Consider the following 17,416-nt stretch of genomic DNA (forward strand, 5'->3'; position numbering starts at 1 on the left):
TCTCTGACGGAGGTGGGGAAGGGAAAATGGAAACAAGCAGCAAACACGGGATTTAATTGTCAAGTTAAACTCTTTATGCTGTTTTGCTTCATATTTTTTTTTTTTTTTTACGGTGCTCTTCACCGGAGCATTTTAACCGTGTTGCTGTTTTCTCGTTGCTTGCAGAGGTTCCAGGAAAATATGGGCTCTGATACTGCCCTCCTTAATGGGAGAGTTCATCAGAATTAGTGGCTGAATCGCGTTGGGTTAGGAGAGGTGTAAGCTTTGGAAATAAAAAGGAGTGAAAAAAAAAAAGCACTTTTTCATTCATTGAATTCAAGACAAAATAACGAGTTGCACTCAAAATGTTCTTACAGGCACAAAGGAACCCCCCTAGATGCAGCATTTTTGAACGTTAGTCTAATAATAAGTCTTAATCTTATCAAAGTGCAACAAAAGGGTATTATCTGTCCCGTTACAAAGATATGCACTTAGAGCTGAAATTATCTAGTTAATGTGGTAAAAAGTTGCTAATAATACAGCCGAAAGGGAGCTGCCCCTCTGAAGGCAGGGCAGGGCCAGGCAGGCTTTGGCGTTGGGCGTGGTTTATTCACAATATCTGCGACCCTATTTCTGCACCGCACATAAAAAAAAAAGGCACGGTGTATGTGGGGATTTGGAGGAAAACCCCAGAACTTCTGGGAGCAGAGAGCCAGCTCTCTGTGCTTGGGTGATATCGGTTAAATGTGAGCCTGAACAAAAACCACGGGTAGTTGGAGTATAACAGCCAGCAAACAAACTCAGCCCGCGTGTGGCTTGGGTCAGAGGTCCCAAAAGCACGACAGCCATAAGTCGAAAGAAATGTGTGGCGTGTTATATATATATATATTTTTTTTCCCCTGTAAAATATTAGGCTGGCTGTTGGGCCCGTTAATGAGTTGAAAGCGTCTCGCCGAGGTCAGGCTGCCAGCAGGTGCGCGTCAGCAGCTCGCCGTAGGTGCAACGATAATGATTTGTAAGTACAGGAAAAAGCCAGCCCTGCCTGGATGCTGTGCCCTGGAGCAAGGAACCGCGAGAGCAGGGGACAGAGCTCAGGTACCTTGGTAACAGTTGCAAAGGCACAAAAGAGGCTGATTTTTTTTTTTTTTAAGCCCTAAATGTTGCCTGGCTTTCTGCGTGTGTTGCAGTGATGCTCGAGCGGTCACAGCGCAGGCTGCCGCACGCCTGCGTCCCGTGCTGATGGTGGCACGTTCGGTTTTCCTGCCCTGCTTCTTGCGCCAACATCAGAGCGAGGTAACTGCTGCTGGAGCTGCTTTTGGTGCCTGCGAAGAGCATTTGAGCACTTCCCATGTCTGCAAGCCACAAAACAGCCCAATAACCTCCTGGCGGGCTGCTCTTTTTAATTTGGATCCTGCGGTTTTAAGCTGTGCTGTGTAAAATTCTTCAGGGATTCACTCGGAGCTGGCAGTAACCTAAAAGAAATGGTTTAGCTGACGTGCCTCTCGTTTCCCTAAGTTTTTGGTTGTTGGCCTCGTAATGCATTCCTCCAAAAAAAAAAGCAAGAGTGGGGGCAAATTCCTGTAAAGAAGGTGCAGTGTTTAAGTGGTTTGCCAGATGTCCTTCCCCAAATCCACCCCCCTGAGGGCGGTACCCAGTGACGGTGAATTTTGGCTGTTTATGTGATGCAGTGGGAAGCAAGGGGGCAATACTTCAGAGGGCTTGCATGTCTGTGTACCGGGAATCATCTGTGGAAAGAGCATCCGTCAAGTGAAGCCATGAATCGAGGAACTTCCATTTAATTGAGACTGTAAGAAGAAAGAGTGCGAGGGAAGAAAAGCCCCGTGAAGCACCCAGGTGATGCGCAGTGCCTCAGAAACACGGGCACAGAGGTGAGACTTTCAGACAAGTGGGGGGAAAACCGCAGCTCACCATATTCCAGCAATTCATTTACTTTTACAGGACCATTTAAAAAATGGTAGAAAACTATTTAAAAAATGGTAGAGAACTATTTAAAAAATGGTAGCAGTGAACTACCAGAGCAGAGCTTCATGGAAACCAGCTAACGACTCCAGAATCACTTTAATTTAAGAACAAAACAAAAACACAACCGCTATTCCCTTGGGTTTGTTGTATCTCTTGTTTGGAACATTTCTCAGTAAATTATGACTAATTTGAATCCCTTCCTCTACTTTCTTTACACGTTAGCAAGCGACTGCCTAGCTGAATGAGAGAGAGAGAGGCTTCTGGAAGTTGGTCAAAAAGGAGTCGTGTCCTTCCGTGGCCCGGACCGCTGCGCTGAGAAGTGGTGGCAGGAGCTCTCAAGGAGGGTTTGGATGTTCAAGACATCAAGGCGCAGACCTGACCCAGTCTGCGAGCCAAGTGACCTCCTGCACGGTTAGTCACTGTGCTCCAGGGCTTTTATTTCGGTGCCGGCCAGCATCAAGCGTTTTGCAGCTGAAACCCTTGGAGAAGCCGAGGATTTTCCCCCTCCAGCAAGGGCACCGCAGGGGTTAGTGCCTGCGGGTTTTCCAGGATGCTGCCAGAGGGCTCAGATTCCCAGAGGAAAGGACCCCCGCAGCCTGGAGGTAGGGTGAGCCGTCTGCTGAGCACCACAGGGGCTGTCCGCTGCTGGACGAGGGCCATGGATGCGCTTCCCTCCCGCACACCGAAGCCCCCACCTGAGAGCGGATGGGGTGAGACGTGGGAACGTGGTGTGCCAACCCCATCCCGTGCCTCGAAGTCCGCTAACGGTCAAGGCTGCAGCGGAAATAAACGCCGCCGTATGGCCGAAAGAGGGCCGTAAATCCAAACCGTAAACGTAGGACCGGCTGCCTCAGTGGACAAGTTTGGAGGTTATCTTGTTTGCCGGCCCAAAAAACCTCTCCAAAAACACGCGAGTGCTGCGAGCTGGGGCAGGATCTGCCTTCCGTCGTGCCTCCCTGGGCATCGATCGGTGGCAGAAGGATCTTCCCACGGAAAAAACTGCTGCGGGGGGGGCGGCTCTGCCAACTGCCTCGTGGGGCCAGCACGCGTGCACGGGAGGCCGTATGCAGCTATTTCGAGAAACGGCATCTGCACGAGCGAAGGCAGTGCTGGCAGCCTGCTGAAGAGGATTTCTCCGAGGTTTGTGCCGCAGCTTGGTGCTCGTCTTCCAAAAATATGCAGCCCCTTAAAAACGCAAATAGGTACTTAGAGTGTTTTCCCTTTCTTCTACACCCCAGCGAAGCTTTCAGATATTTTATTTTTTTGCAGAACGCTGTCTACTCGGTTGTTTCCTGCTCTGTAATTACGGTGTTAGTTATTCATCCTTCTACTTATACACACACACATAATAAACGTATCTATTTCCCTGTAACACTCTCAGCGTTCCTCTTAATTATATCCTCTCTTTCCCAAGCTGTTTGTCCGAAAACGCTGCTGGTGGGGGATTTCAATCCTGCAGGGTTCCTGCGTCTCCTGGAGCATCCGAGGATCCCTCCCTGCAGCCTGGGCGCTTCCTTCAAGAGTCCCAAATCCATCCCAGAGCAAAGGAAGAGGCTGGGATACGTCTATCGCACGCTTTGCTTTTGGTCCTGCACTCTGAAGCACCTCGTCTTCACACCAACAGTGCTGTAAAGGTACCAAAGTGGATGCAAAACCTGCGTTCAGCGTGATACATCCTTCTCAGTTTGTTTTAACTTTCTGCCGTGAACCTTATTTTCTTTTCAGAAGTGCGAACCGAGCACTCAAAGCGTTTTTTCCTTGTAGGGTTTTTAAATATTTAAAGAGCGGCCGCAATAATCGGGCGGTTTGCTAAATAAAAACGGTGTTTGCTTCGCGAGGCCGTGGGATCTGCTGCTGGAGGCTTTTAAGGATGGGTTAGGCACACGCTGAATGGGATTTCGCGCTAGCTGAGGAAATTGAAATGCATTTAATGGCTGGCTCTGTTTGCTAGGATTCGTGATAAGCAGCTATCTTCAGAAATTGTAAGTGGAGAGGGAAATCCCGGAGGACTAGGGAAAAGCGATGTACGCTTGTTCTTAACTGTCCTCACCGTTAAAAAGTTTTTCCTGGCGTGTAATCTAAATCTTGCATCTCCAGGTCTGTTACTTAAGCCTGTTACTTTATATTCTATCTGCAGAGACCAGGGGAAAGAGGCCGAGCCCCTCGTCCTGTGCATCAGCATTTTCCACGTTTGGAGAGTTACGATGTTTCTCGGCAGATTTCCCTCTCCTGGAATAAACTACCTCGGTTCTCCCGCGCTTTGGTTACGGGCTGCATCTTCTAGATCTCCGTTCGTTGCTGACTTTTTCAGCTGTCTTAGTCATCATGCCCCAATTTAAGCTATTTCACTGTTATTCACTCTTTTCATAGCCGCAGAAACCAACTCCTGTTTGGCCGGTGACCTGCTTGGATCCTTTTCTGGAGAGCCCTTCTTTCTGGAGACCCCTTGGATCCTTTTCTGGAGAGCAGGTATCCAGTTTCTCATTCCTTATCCCGTTATCGCAACTCTTTGTTGTTACCTGCGTGTTGTACTCCCACTGCCATTCTGAGTTGCATCCCATTTCTTTTTCAGCCCTCTTAATGCGACCTGACAAAGTCCTTTTGATTTCAAACCCCGCTCTGCAAAAAAGACTCGCAGCTCCGTGTCGCTTGGCTTATTATTCACGTTTTAATAAGAAGGCTCCTGATTTAATTACTGCAGGCATTAATGAAAGCGGGAGCCGGCTCTGCAGAAGGGGCCCCCCACCTGATCCACGGTTCTGAGTTGGAGCCGGACTAGTGCCTGCCTTGTCCTTATCAATCCGATGGGAATCCCTTGTGGAAGCCGCAGCTAGATGGTTTCCTAGCTTGCTTTATAGGAAAGTGAGCGAGGCAAAGCTGTAGGGGCGTGATGGCTGGAGCTTTTCCACTGACCGCAGGGTTTCTCGTCGCACGAGTAAATCACCGAGGTTCAGCAGCTAAAGGTCCAGATCGTTCGTGTATCCTTAGGGTAGTCTGGGTCCTCGATTCCTCTCCTTGCAGGACTTTTCCTTCCCCCCATTACTCCTGACTTTGTTTCAGCTGCGAGGTTGACAAGTCGCTGGTGGCCAAACCAATGCTTAGAAAGCAATCTAAGTGGAAAAAAAAACTCCTCAAAAAAGGAAAAACCACGGAAAATTGTCCCCCCTTGGAAACAAAGCTCCTCGGTTTGCTCAGCACAACCTCTCCCTCCGCAGCCGGAGCAGCAGGGATGCGCGGGGCGATGCAGCTGGTTGGGAGCAACAAAACTCTCCCTTCTGCTCCCAATTTAGCAGCCGTATAATAGCTAGATTAGCCTCAACAGGCAGGCAAAAAAAAAATAATAATAAATAATGAGCGTTTTGATTAAGACGAGCTGGAGAAGGGCCAAACGCTAATAAAATTAGAAGGAACCTGGCCTCTTCGAATTAAACGAATTGTCTGCGTAATGGGGGAAAAAAAAGTTTAAATTAGCCAACCAGCACCCCAAAATGAAGCATTAGTAATCTTTATCGCTGGAAACCTGTGGAATCTGAAAACAAATTGTTCTGTTTTTCATTAATGCTTAATTTAGCTGACAAGCGCAGAGTTGCAAACTCATTTAGGGGAAGGAGTTATTACGGGAGCTGCGCCGAGGCCTCCCCGGCGCGCGTTGGAGTTTCGCAGCCCTCCCCAGAGCCTTTGGGCTCCTTCCCTGGCTGCAGACGGGCATCTCCCTTTGTCTGCAGGGCTGGAAACACGCCGTGTCGGGGCGGTGGCTGGTGAACAAAGCCTGTAATCTTTTCTTCAAAGTTGCCTTCCACCCGGGATGGAGCAGCCTGGCCAGGTCCTGTCGTCCCCGTTTCTGTTCTGACTTTGTAGTAGCTGGGAAGTCACAAAGACGGTATTAAAATAACTTAAAATAGGTCGTAACAGCTTCGTAAATAAAGGATTTTCCTCTCTGCGACTATACCTATGGATTTAGGAACTACAACGAAGTTTCTCTTTGGCAGCGGTGCCTGGCGATGCCACGGAGACTGCTGGGTGTCTTAAAATTGCTCCCGTTTCCCTGGGGGGTCTCCCCAACAGATATTTGCTTTGCAGAATTAAGGTTAAAACTGAGAGGTTTGAGCACTGGGCATCTCCGAACGGAGGCGTCTGTGCTTGTCAAGGCCGAGCTTCATTTCGGGAAGCTGCGATAAGTTTTATCTAAGGTACGCCCTGGTCAACAGAACTCTTTCCTTACTTTTGCTGGTTTCTTGGAGCACGAGTGTTTGCAGATGTGTAAAGTTTTAGTCCGGAAAACAGTATGGTTTTTCCCCTAAAAAGTTACCACTGGAGCCTTGGAATTTGATTTATTATCTGTGAAAACTTTCAAATGTCACTTGTTTGTTTTTTTTAGCTGGAAAGGGAGGTAAGATTCAAAAAAAATCAGAGCAATTTGAGGTTTCTCTCTGGATACATGAGCAGATTTTTTTGATTTTTGCCCGCAGAGGGAAACGCCATTGCAAGCAGCTTGAAGATATCCACCTGTAAGAGCTGTCAGTTCGATATGCTACCGAAAAATCTGCCCAGTCCTAGCAAGCTGGGCTGGGCAGGAGCAGGTTTTTGGATCACTGCTGTCGTGTCAGGGGACGGTGGCACCGGTAGAGGCGGTGAGGACAACCTGCTGCCCACGGAGCCCCTCGGCGCGGGCACTGCCGGCTGCTCTCCGGCTCTGCTTCACGCCCGGGAAGCGGCTGCGTGGCGATGGGCTTTTTACCCAGCAGGTCGCCTGCCTTGCTGCTCTCGGCTCAGCGTCTTTGCCGTGTTGAACAGCAAATGCAGCCGTTTGCTGCTTTTTCCCCCCGTTTGGCCGCGTTTGCACCGCGGGGCGGAGGGCGTTGAGCTTCTCACAGGGTGCGGATGCTCAGCAGCCGCTCTTTACCTTGGGGCCACCCCCGGTGCGCGTCCAGCCCTGAGCATCCCTCTTGCCAGCAGGAGCAGCTCCCGCGGAGGTTTCACCTGCAGAGCTGTGAGTCTCTCAAGGTAGAGCTGAAGTACGTTTTCTGTGTCACGAGCACCTGCCTCAGACCAGCTCCTGAACCCGCCGCCATGGCTCTGGAGTTGGAGCAATGCAGCTCGAAAGAGGCAAGAATGGCTGAGAACCACCAAAATGTGCTCGCCACCAGCTGTCGTCGGGGCCCTCGTCCGCTTCCTTAGATGCTTTGGGAGATTTTTTTTTTTTTTTCTTTCAACTGATGGAGTTTTGCAGGGGGTGCTTGCGGAAAATGCCTTCGTAGAGGTGCAGCTGTTTCAAGCCAGCTTCTGATTAGCGCTTTAAAGATCATCGCGGTGCTGTCAACTTGTGCTTAATTCATCCGTGACTTGGCTTCCAGGTGAGGCTGTTATATGCCTGTTATTTGTTTTCCAAAGATTACTTTTGTTTTGGTTGAGCTGCATTTAAAACGAATGCACGCTTTTAATTATGTTGTCTGTTTTCTCCTTTTCGATGAGGCAGGTGCTGCGTGGCGCAAGTAGCGCGTGTGAATTCGGTACCTGGACTGCAGACGGAACAGATGTTGAGCCGTGCAGCTGCGGCTGCGAGGGAAATGCTTTATCGCTTCTGCACGGTGACAGGAATGTTCATCTTCCCTCTTCCCGTTAATTTTGCTCAAACAGCTGTCAAAAACCTGAGTTTTCCTTCCTTTTAATGATCCTTGCCTCCCCAGACGGTGCTCCAGGTCGCGAGGGAGCTTGGAAGGCTCTGAAGTTGAGCGGCCTCTAAGGTGTCCTGGGTTAACAGCAGCATCTTTAGCTGTGACCTGCAGGTAGGGACAGGGCAATTAGACACTGGCCTAATTAGCAACCACAACACTAACGACGGGGAGGTGAGGGCAAAGCCCCCAGCTGCGTGCGGACCTTTACAAAAAGCCGAGCTTCCAGAAGACTTCCCAGGTAGGCTCCAAATGATTGCTGCCTTTGACACGAGGAAGAGAAGCCCTGCTGCCCACTTGTAGCATGCTTAAGCAGTGCTTAAATCCCATCCCTCGTGGCTGAACGCAGCCGAAATCGATGACCGGCGTGACTTAAGCAGATGCCCGAGGGTTATTGCGGGTGGGGATAGCAGCGGGGATCAAAGGCCAGATGCAGGACGCCTAGGGAAATTTTTCATCCCGTTTCAGCTCTAGCCCATGTCCCGGCATCTCTGACAGAGCCAGCGAGGTAGGTTCCCGTTGCTCCTTGTCCCGTAATTGCTCCCAGAGTGACCGATTAGGGGTGGCAATAATGAGTCCCCCCACGCCAGCCCCTGCGATACTTCTGTATGCAGCGTGACTGCTGGTTATAGGTAGGAAAAACAGAGCGCGTCGTGCACGGGGGCATCGTGCAGGGCTGGCACGTGCCCCTGCCGGGCAGGAGGGCGGTCGACCTCGGGGAAAAGTCCCTGCCCGGTGAATAGCTCGCCCCAGAGCTGCCCTGCCGTAGGAGGAGGGCTGGAAGTGCTTTCTAATTAGGTCAAGGAACAAAATAGCCCGAGGGGGAAGGATTGTGAATTTAAATGGAGCCCCAAGGAAAGCTGAAAGGAGGGATTAGACGCAAGAGCAAACGCGTTCCCAGTCCGGGGTGTGCTGCTGCAGCGTGCAGCCTGTGGCAGGTGTAAAGCTTGCAGAAAAACATGATTTTAAACACACGGCTAGGTACACGTCTGAGGCTTGTGATGGCGGTGCCGATGGGAGAAGCTGCTCGTGCTGGGATCAATGATGAGAAACAGCATACGAGACCATGTTATGTGGATTTTGTAGATAATTCTGGATTTGACCTGACTTAAACCAGGCTATTTTCTTTTTGCCTTTGTTTTCAGCAGTGTTTCTGGCCTTGTGTGAGCCGTAATACCAGACTGTGCTGGCACCCTTACTGTTCTGCTCTCTCACGTACACGAGGGGACTGCTCCCACCTGCTGAAGGACGGCCATGCGTTTGTCTGGAGCCCGTGGGCTGCGTTTGTGCCCTGGTGAAAGAGGTTCACTGCACCTTGTGGGTCTCGACTGTGAGTACCATGCTTGCCCGAACCATCTCTCGTTGCCCCAAATGTGGCTTAACGAAGGTTAAGCTGGTCCAGTACAATACTCAATACATGATGATTTTGCGAATATCATGATTTCACTACACACATCGTTCTCTTTTGCCTTTGATTAAGAAGAGGGAACCTGGAGATTTTTGCAAGTCTTCTCTCGCCTAGACCATCAAAATGATTTTCTGGAGGAACATCTGGAGTACTGGGTGCTCCCAGCCAGGTGCTACGAGGTGCTGTTTGCTGCAAGAAGGAAAAATAGGAATGCATTTCCTTCTTGTGTCTAATTTTCCAACCCTTTTCCAAAAGGTTAATTTCCCTCTGGAGATTTACTTCCCCTTTTAACACGAGTACAAGCGCACAAGTTTCTTATCTCCTTGCCGTGGGAGTTGCGTGTAGATGCCACATGCCCAGATCTGCCTGCATTCTGATGGGCTCCGTAACAAAGTGAATTAACATATTTGTCAAATGACTTTGGAAAATGAAGTTAACGAAGGGAGGAAGCAAACCTGGCAGGGCGCTTCTGAGAGCAAGCAGCGTGCAGAACACGTTAAATATTGTCTTCCCTTCGTGCTTTTGTCAGGGAATGAAGCCCTTTCCTCTTAGCCTTTTCTGTTATTTATGAAGTAACGTTAATTAACAAATGGAGCTGTTCTTTCTTTACACGGGTGGGAATACATAATGGTTGCTGGCATGTGTAGGAGGGACTCTTGTGCTTATTTCACTCTGGAGGCAAGGCACAAATCCGAGAATCGTGGTGGTGGGTGCGACGTAACATGGCAAGGCTGGTGGGCGACTGACTAAACCAGTCTCTCTTTTTCCAGTCGTGTCTGACTCCTTGAATTTGTATGTAATTGTACATATTAATTCTGTGACTTCTTTTTTGTGCTTTACTGCAAAAAACGTTCACGACTGCAACTGAAAAAATGAAAAGCAATGGCACTGGATCAGGCCAGGGAATAACATGTTGGGGTCTTCCTTTGGGTGGCCTCCTGGAAATGGATGCTATGAGAAACATTGCGGAGAAGTAGTCAGCTGAATAAAACACTTAGTTTTCATCTCAAACTTCCGAGAGTTATTTTTCTGGTAGACGAGCACAGGTTCTGACTATTCGGATAATAGGGCGTCCGTAACAAACGTGTTAAACTTAACACCTCTGACAACCAGTCAGTCTTCCTCCCGTAGCAAAGCTGAATCTTGCCAGTTCGTTGGCAGAGCACGGGAGAAACAACAGGTGGGGATGCTGGCGAGGAAAGGAAATAAGAGGATTAAAGCAAAATAGGTTTTGCTAGAGGGTTTCCTACCTGTTCTAGAAGTTATTTTCCACCTAACAGCACTGATAGTGCAGACACATGAACAAAAGAGCTAAGCGCACTTGGAACAGCTTGAAAGGAACGTCAAAACGGCTTAAAATAGGGAGAGAATATTAACCACCTAGATTTAAAACTACAGGGCTGCGCTGTGTTAATTGCTCCAAGCCAGCCTTACCGCGGCGTCAACACCGGCTGGCATTTAACGTGTCACAGAGGGAACCTCCGCTGCCTCCGAATATCTGCCTTTTATTTAGGTTCCTAACCCGGAGCAGAAATCTTCACAACATCTGGCCTCAGCCGCACGCGTGGAGCGCTTGAAAAACCCGATGCTGAGCAAAAAGGGATGCGGACCTCCCCGGGGAGCTTCCCGCTGAGCAAAGGAGCCCGTGCGACGTCCTCGGGAGGTGCAAGGTATGGGCAAACGCCACGTGCTGGCTCCGTCCTGCGGGGCTGGCGGGCAGGAGCGGTGCTTTGTCACTGCCACGGCTCTCCTGCTCCCTGCGGCACCAGGCCGGGCTCCTGCCAGCCCTAATACTGGTTTTATAAAGGGTCTGCTCTCCCCCGACACATTGGGGATGCGTAACGAGCAGGCAGGCTCCGGCCGGCAGCGTTTGCTGTGTTTTGCCAAGAGCCACGTGCGGTTGTCTTCTTGTTTCTACCCTTTACACAACTCGAAGTCTGGAGACTCGGCCGAAGGCAGCGAGCTTAGCGGGGTTTGTGCTGGAGAGCCAAGTTCGGACGCCGTTTGACTCGTCGGGAGGATCAAAACGTATTCAGTAACCGTGATGAAACAGGTCACCGTGAGGGCTCGTTGCTTGGTGCTAATCACTGCAGAGATTAAGGGGTTGAACTACAGCCAAAGGGAGCATATGGCAAGCTAGTCCTAACCTACTGCAGCCCGGAGCTGCCACTGCTGGGGGGAAAGGTGCTCAAACTGAGTCTGACTACAAAACATTTGGTCTTAACTCCATCATCCCTAATATATAACGTCCATTTTAACTCAACACAGTGCTCTCCTGCTCCTTAATGCCCTTTTTCCTAAGAGCAAGCCCAGGACTGGTATTGCTGGGCCGAGTCCCGCCACGTGCCGGCCTTTGGGGCGAGCGAGGGGCACAGCTGCTGCCTTTGGTGTTTTCCCTTGCACAAAGGGCACCATGCTGAGCACCCTGGGGCTGAGCGGGGCCCTCAGGTCTGCCAGGCGGTGCCGTTGGATCCCCCCTTCCACCTCGTTTGCTAGGAACCACTGCTTTGAGTGAAAAAGGATCACGCAAGCAGACTAAAAACGCGTGTACATTTATATACGTTTATTAAAAAGAAAACAACCAAAGCTCTCCACCAGGAAACTCGTTTTCTCAGAGAGTTCATCGGGCTGTTTTCTGCAACCCCAAATTACGATTTTGTTTTCATCTGCTGCGCTCAGCAGCGGCAGAGCTTTAACCATCCTTTGTTAGCTGTAAACGCTGAGCCTGTTGTATGGCAGCTGAGCCACCCGAGGTGAAATATTCTGATAGTCTTCTTCGAACGTTATCCTCCCCTTCCCAAAACTTAGCATGATAGAAGGACGTCTGGCTGTAGACCCAGCAACCGCCAGCTCAGGTTCTTTTCCAGAGATCTATCGGACGTTACTCCCATTCCTCATCAAAATTCAGTGTCAGAAAGATGGACTTTTAACAGTGCATGGAAACACTAAAATACCTTGGCTTTGCACTTTTTGTTTGTGGTGCAACGTCGTCTCGCATCACGTGTTCCTCTTCCTTTCCTCCAGAAAGAGGACAGACTGATTTTTCAACCTCTAATGATTAGGCATCATATTCTTCTGTAATACTTGCAGATAATACAGATAAAGGAAACGTGGAAGTCCTTTTCTGATGCATTAACGCTACCATTTTTTCCTACATTGTGTTCCTTAGTGCTTTGTTTGGTGTTTCTTGTTTTTTTCTTTGCAGCGTGCGCCCAGAGTAGTTTTTATTACCGAACCGAAAGGTCTCATTCTGAGTGTTGATCCTTTAGGGAAACCTCGCGGTGTTTGAAACATTTAAGAGAGATGTGATGGATAGCGTGTGTGAAACCCAAGGAAATTTATCTGAAAGGTGCGTGACCGGGGGAGGAATAAGAGCAATGTGAGACGCCTGCACCACGTTGGAAAAAAGAAGTTTTTGGTCTGAAGAGAGGCTGGCTGTGGTTAGCTGCAAGCCCTGGCGAGGGGAAGCCAAGTCTCTGATGCTTAAAAACCAAGAGAAGTATGAAACAAGATGCAAAAGAATAAGAAAGGCCTCTGGTCAGTTCGGGGCCGGGCAGCTCCACGAGCAGAGTCAAACAATGACGCTACTGGCAAGGCAGAGCGTGCAAAATCCATTTGCATGTATGATGTTCCCTTTTGTCAGCTAAACTGCATGTGGTAGAGGAGCCGTAACAAAGAGCAAAGATGATTAGGGGAGGCCCAGCACATGGGCCTTTTAGGGCTGCGGATCTCGGTCCAGATTTGGGATGAGAGCTTGACAGGGGACGAGTGTCCCTTGCTCGATAGGAAGCTGTTGGGTGGCGGGGAAGTGAAAAGACGTGCAGGAGCAGGGGGGCAAAGGCAGGCGAGAGTAGGAGCTGGAGTGAAACGTGCAAGGACAAGAAAGAAGAAGAAAGAAAAAACAGGAAGGAAAAGTTTGAGGGTGAATAGAAAAGCTATCACTTGAAATATGGGTACGTGCGGCTGAGCTGGGTATGTACAGCTTCCTCTGAGCTGCAAACTCTCCTCTGATAAAAGTAATTTCTTCTTCAACAGTGGGATTTCTCCTCTCTTCCTGAGGCTTTCAGGCAGCAAGGTGAGTATGTTTTAGCTGCTGAAGTTCAAAGCCACTCCTTGCTTGTCCCAGGCCACAACACATCCCTTAACGTGATGGAAAGGAAATGTTGACGTTGGTGCTATTCTGGGCTGCTCAAATTGACTTTATCAGGGCAAAAAGTCTTTTCACTGATGTCAATGGAGCCAAATTAGCTACAGTAATTAAGATCAGAATCTATTTACCTTTCTTTAACATTCAGAGCCCGAAATACAGTCATTCCCAGTGTAGAAATGAAGCACCTGCCCAGCAGTCTACATCCAGGTTAAATAGCTTGTATTTGCACAGCAAATTTTATCTGCCTAAGAGGAATATGCTGCAGAAATAGCACTACATCCAAGGTGGGAGTGAAATGGGATTATGGGCTGTTGCTATGAGTTGTTTTCTTTTTACAAGTCGTCTTTTTTTTTTTTTACATCTCATTCCTCCTTTTCTGCACCTCCTTGTTGCTGCTGCGCTCGTAGCTCATCCATAAAAATCGGGCCCATTAGTGCCTGCTGACTAGTAAATCTTTAGGAGAATTAAATAATCATTCAGAGGTGACTCAGGCTCCTAGTAGTTTGCTTGGAAGAAGGAAACCACAATGCAATAGATTTTTTTTTTTTTTCATGTGTCAAGAGATGACCTCCAGCCTCTCTGACCTTTCTGCTCGCAGGGCTAAAGACTGCGTAGGAGAAACATCAGTGAATTCAATTAACGTTGATGAATAACTGACAGATGATGATTTTTTTTTTTGGCTTGTCCTTCTCTGTACTTTCTGAGTATTACCTTGTTCCCTAGAAGCGTTTCTTTGTGGGTTATTTTGCATTTCATATTTGTAACTTTGCGATTTTTGCTCTATTCCAGTACTTTTTTGAATAGTCGCTGGCTCTGTCGGTATAGATGTGCTCTCCAGGGATAGCCTTTCCCTTTGTCTCTGCAACTTAACTTACTCTGAAAAGAAAAAAAAACCAACACAGAATTGTTTATAAACATCCAAATTTTGAAGTCTTCAGCCTTCAGAAGACCGGACTTTGCTTTGTTAATCCTACTGATGACCTAAAGAAGAGGGGGGAGATTTAAACCAAGCATTGCTTTAACGTAAATTTGAAGAATCTCCATTTCACAGACTCTTTGTCGAGTTTCTTCGCTGGGAAAAGTGGGACTGGGGGCAATCCCTCAGACTGTCAGCTCTCCTGGGACACCCGGAGCAGCAAGTTCCTGTGCGAGCCCGAGCTTTGCAAGGTGAGGGGATGCTGACACGAGCAGAGGCAGCAGCATCGGGCTGCAGGGAAGAGCTGAGGACGTAAACCTTTGCAGTCGATCACGTTCTCCCTGGTTTTTTTTCACATGTTCTTGGAGTAAAGGGAATTGGAAGTTATTCAGGGCATACTGGGGAAGATCGCTGACCTCGCCGGGGCTTCCCCCTTCTGAAACTCTGACAGCTCCTCTGACATCTGGGCAGGAGGGAAGAAACGGGCATCGCCCTTCCCCAAGCACAAAGACCCTTTGTGTTAAAGAGCAGTCTCTGCACGGCGGCAGCGTCGAGACTGTGACAAATGCGCTCGCTGCGTGCTGTTGCCATCTCCCCTCTACGTCTCCTCTCCCGTCTCCGGTCTCCGGTCCGACAGCTGCAGCGGGGGCGGTTCGTTTCCTGCAAAAGGGAGGGATGCTGAACACCAGGAGCAGGTCGTAAGTGCTCCACTGACACCCGCTGTGTGGCAAATAGAGACTTTTCCACCTTTTTCCAGCTGGCTGCCGGCCTTACAGGTGGGTGAGGAAAAGGACCGGTGCCCGTGTTGCCTCCTGAACCCCAGTGGATCCAGCCAGCGGCGACCTGAGTGGTACCGGTGACCCAGGAACCGGTGCCATGCCACAGGAACCAAGCTCCTAACCTGTGGTGAGCCCTTCAGATCCCTAGCGTGGGGCTTGAACCCAAACCATCTGATAAAAACAGACTCCAGGGTGTAGCGTGGAAGGGTTTTTTAAAAAAAACCCTGTACCTGGATTCACCCAGGAGAAGTCATTTTCTGCAGTTTCTCTTACATATTGCAGATTTTCCGTGTCAAAATCCAAAATTATGGAAAAATACACATTGCGGATATTCCGCGTCAAAATCGCTTCTTGTCAGAAGGAGAGAAGTTAACGATACTCCCACGTGTGCTTCTACAGAACCCAGCTCTCTTCCTGGATCGCTGAACGCGGGCCTTGAATAAACGTGTATTTGTAACGCCTACCTATCGGAAAAGCCGCACGTCGGAAACGAGGCATCAAAAGGCCGCGGTCATTTTCCAGGTCAGCTGCACAAACGAAGGGGAAGAATGTAATGAAGTCTACAAAGAAGCCCCCGTTTGCGGTCTGACACGCCAGGTTAACTGCTGCCGCAAGGCTGGCTTTGTGTCCTGCGATGCCAACTTCTTTCACTGCCTCCTTCTTTCGCTGTCAGAAGGCAGCGCTTTATAGCAAAGCAAAACCTTGGCATCGTTTGGTGGCTATCTTTTTTTTTTTTGGCCCCTGCTATTCTTAACTGGGTACGTATTGCAGCTCATAAATATTGAAGAGCTCGTAATATGAAAGTGTCTCTCGCGTGTATTCCCAGAATATACAGAAACATTATTGAAAACTCCTTTATTTCATTGTACTGATCAAGGAAAAAAAAAAACACGACAAAACCTTCATGACGATACTGGCTCACTCAGGCTGTGGTGTTTTGGTCCGTGAGGTCGCGATGCTTGCTTGGAACATCTGGTTCAAAGCGGAATTACAGAGCTTATTACGGTGGTAGCCTGAAATCCTATGGCGTGTGTAATATAGAGGTCATGCTAGACAATTTAACAGCCCGTTAAGGAAAATCTGTGAGTCTAACCAAAGTGTACAGATCCTCTTTTGAAGGCTGCTTGGGTAGAGCACTAATCCCTTTTCAGCTGATGGAAGAATTGGTGTTATTTCGTGCAGAGGACACACAGCATAACAAAGACAGCCCGCTTTTAAAGAAACACCTCACTCTGCAAATGTCTTTGTTTCTATCCGCTCACTCTGGGACAAAATATATTGTCAATACTTGGGGTGTAGCATTATCAAGAAGGGAAATTCCTAAGCGAATGTTTTTGCCTGCATAGGAATCTGTTTGAACGTTCTCCTCCTCGCTGAAAATTCATTGAGCTAAAAGGTATTTTTATTTTTTATTTTTAGACTGAGTGAGAAAAGCCTTACTGTATTTTTGGTGAGCTCCAAAAGGACAACTAATTCTTCAACAGTTCCCTTCTGCTCTAGGAAAACATTTCAGTGTTTCTGCAGAATACAAGACGTTTTTTTTTCCTCTCCTCCCTGGCTCACTGTAAAACCTGTCTGGGGCGCGCCAGTTCTGATTTGCGACAGATTTTAAGCTTCACGTTCGTTTGTCCTGGCTCAGAAGACCAGAAAAGAACTTGGGAACACGTTGTGAGCTGGGCTTCAGGGCAGCGGGGTAAGTGCGTGCCTGTTGTCTGCTCCATCCACCTCCTCCACCTTGACCTTGGGGGCTGCAGGGCTGGGTCTCCCACGTCTCGCTCCTCGCCCCCAGCTGCTGTTGCGCAGCAGTTTTTTATTCTTTTTTTCCCCCCTTTCTTAGCTCTGCTTTCCCAGCACCGCTCGTGGCTCGGCTCTGGCCAGCGGTGGGTCCCTTTTGGAGCTGGGGCTCTGCTCACAGAGGCCCTCCCGCCACCAAAACCTTGCCACGTAAACCCAACGCATCCTAAAAAGACCCAGCGCTGTGCAATGTCTTGAGAACGCGACCTTCAAAGCGTAGGGAAACTGAACCCCCCGGGTGAGATTTACACCCATAGATCACTTCTGAGCCGTTTTCTCATTCTGGAGATTACCAGGGCTTCCGACAGCCATTTCAGGTTACCATTGCCCTACGTGTCCTCCTCCTTTCTTCAGAGACGACCCTCTTTCTTCAGTGGTGTTAGGCAACTGTGGCATACGCAGGTGGTAAAAGATTACTGGAAAAGTCACCCACTAATACAAAACAGTCGCTCGACACAATCCACAATTACCACCTCCCCGTGCAGCTCCACTTTACCGCTTTATTTTACATGACAAAATGTTCTTAGCCGATCTAATTTAGATTGACAGCACACGGGCCGCAGCTCCTCACAGACGGGGAAAAATAAACGAGCGCACGCTTATTTATGTATAAAAAGAAACGCGAACACCTTGTCAGTACTGCGGCGGATCAGAAGCCTGGAGATACGCGACAGCTCGGCGGAGGGGAGCCAACGAGTCTGCTTTTGGTGTACGAGGAACACAGAACCCAGGAGG

General features: G+C 49.0%; 1 long non-coding RNA gene across 1 annotated transcript; it reads left to right on the top strand.

Moving 5' to 3' along the window:
* Positions 1–742: 742 nt before the first annotated feature.
* Positions 743–2,844, top strand: LOC136789007 (uncharacterized). Its single transcript, XR_010827697.1, has 3 exons — positions 743–1,074; positions 1,167–1,868; positions 2,185–2,844. It is a non-coding gene; the product is annotated as an uncharacterized lncRNA (long non-coding RNA).
* Positions 2,845–17,416: the final 14,572 nt, after the last annotated feature.

This window comes from Anser cygnoides, chromosome Z (genome assembly GCF_040182565.1).
Source record: "Anser cygnoides isolate HZ-2024a breed goose chromosome Z, Taihu_goose_T2T_genome, whole genome shotgun sequence".
NCBI classification, from domain to species: Eukaryota; Metazoa; Chordata; class Aves; order Anseriformes; family Anatidae; genus Anser; species Anser cygnoides.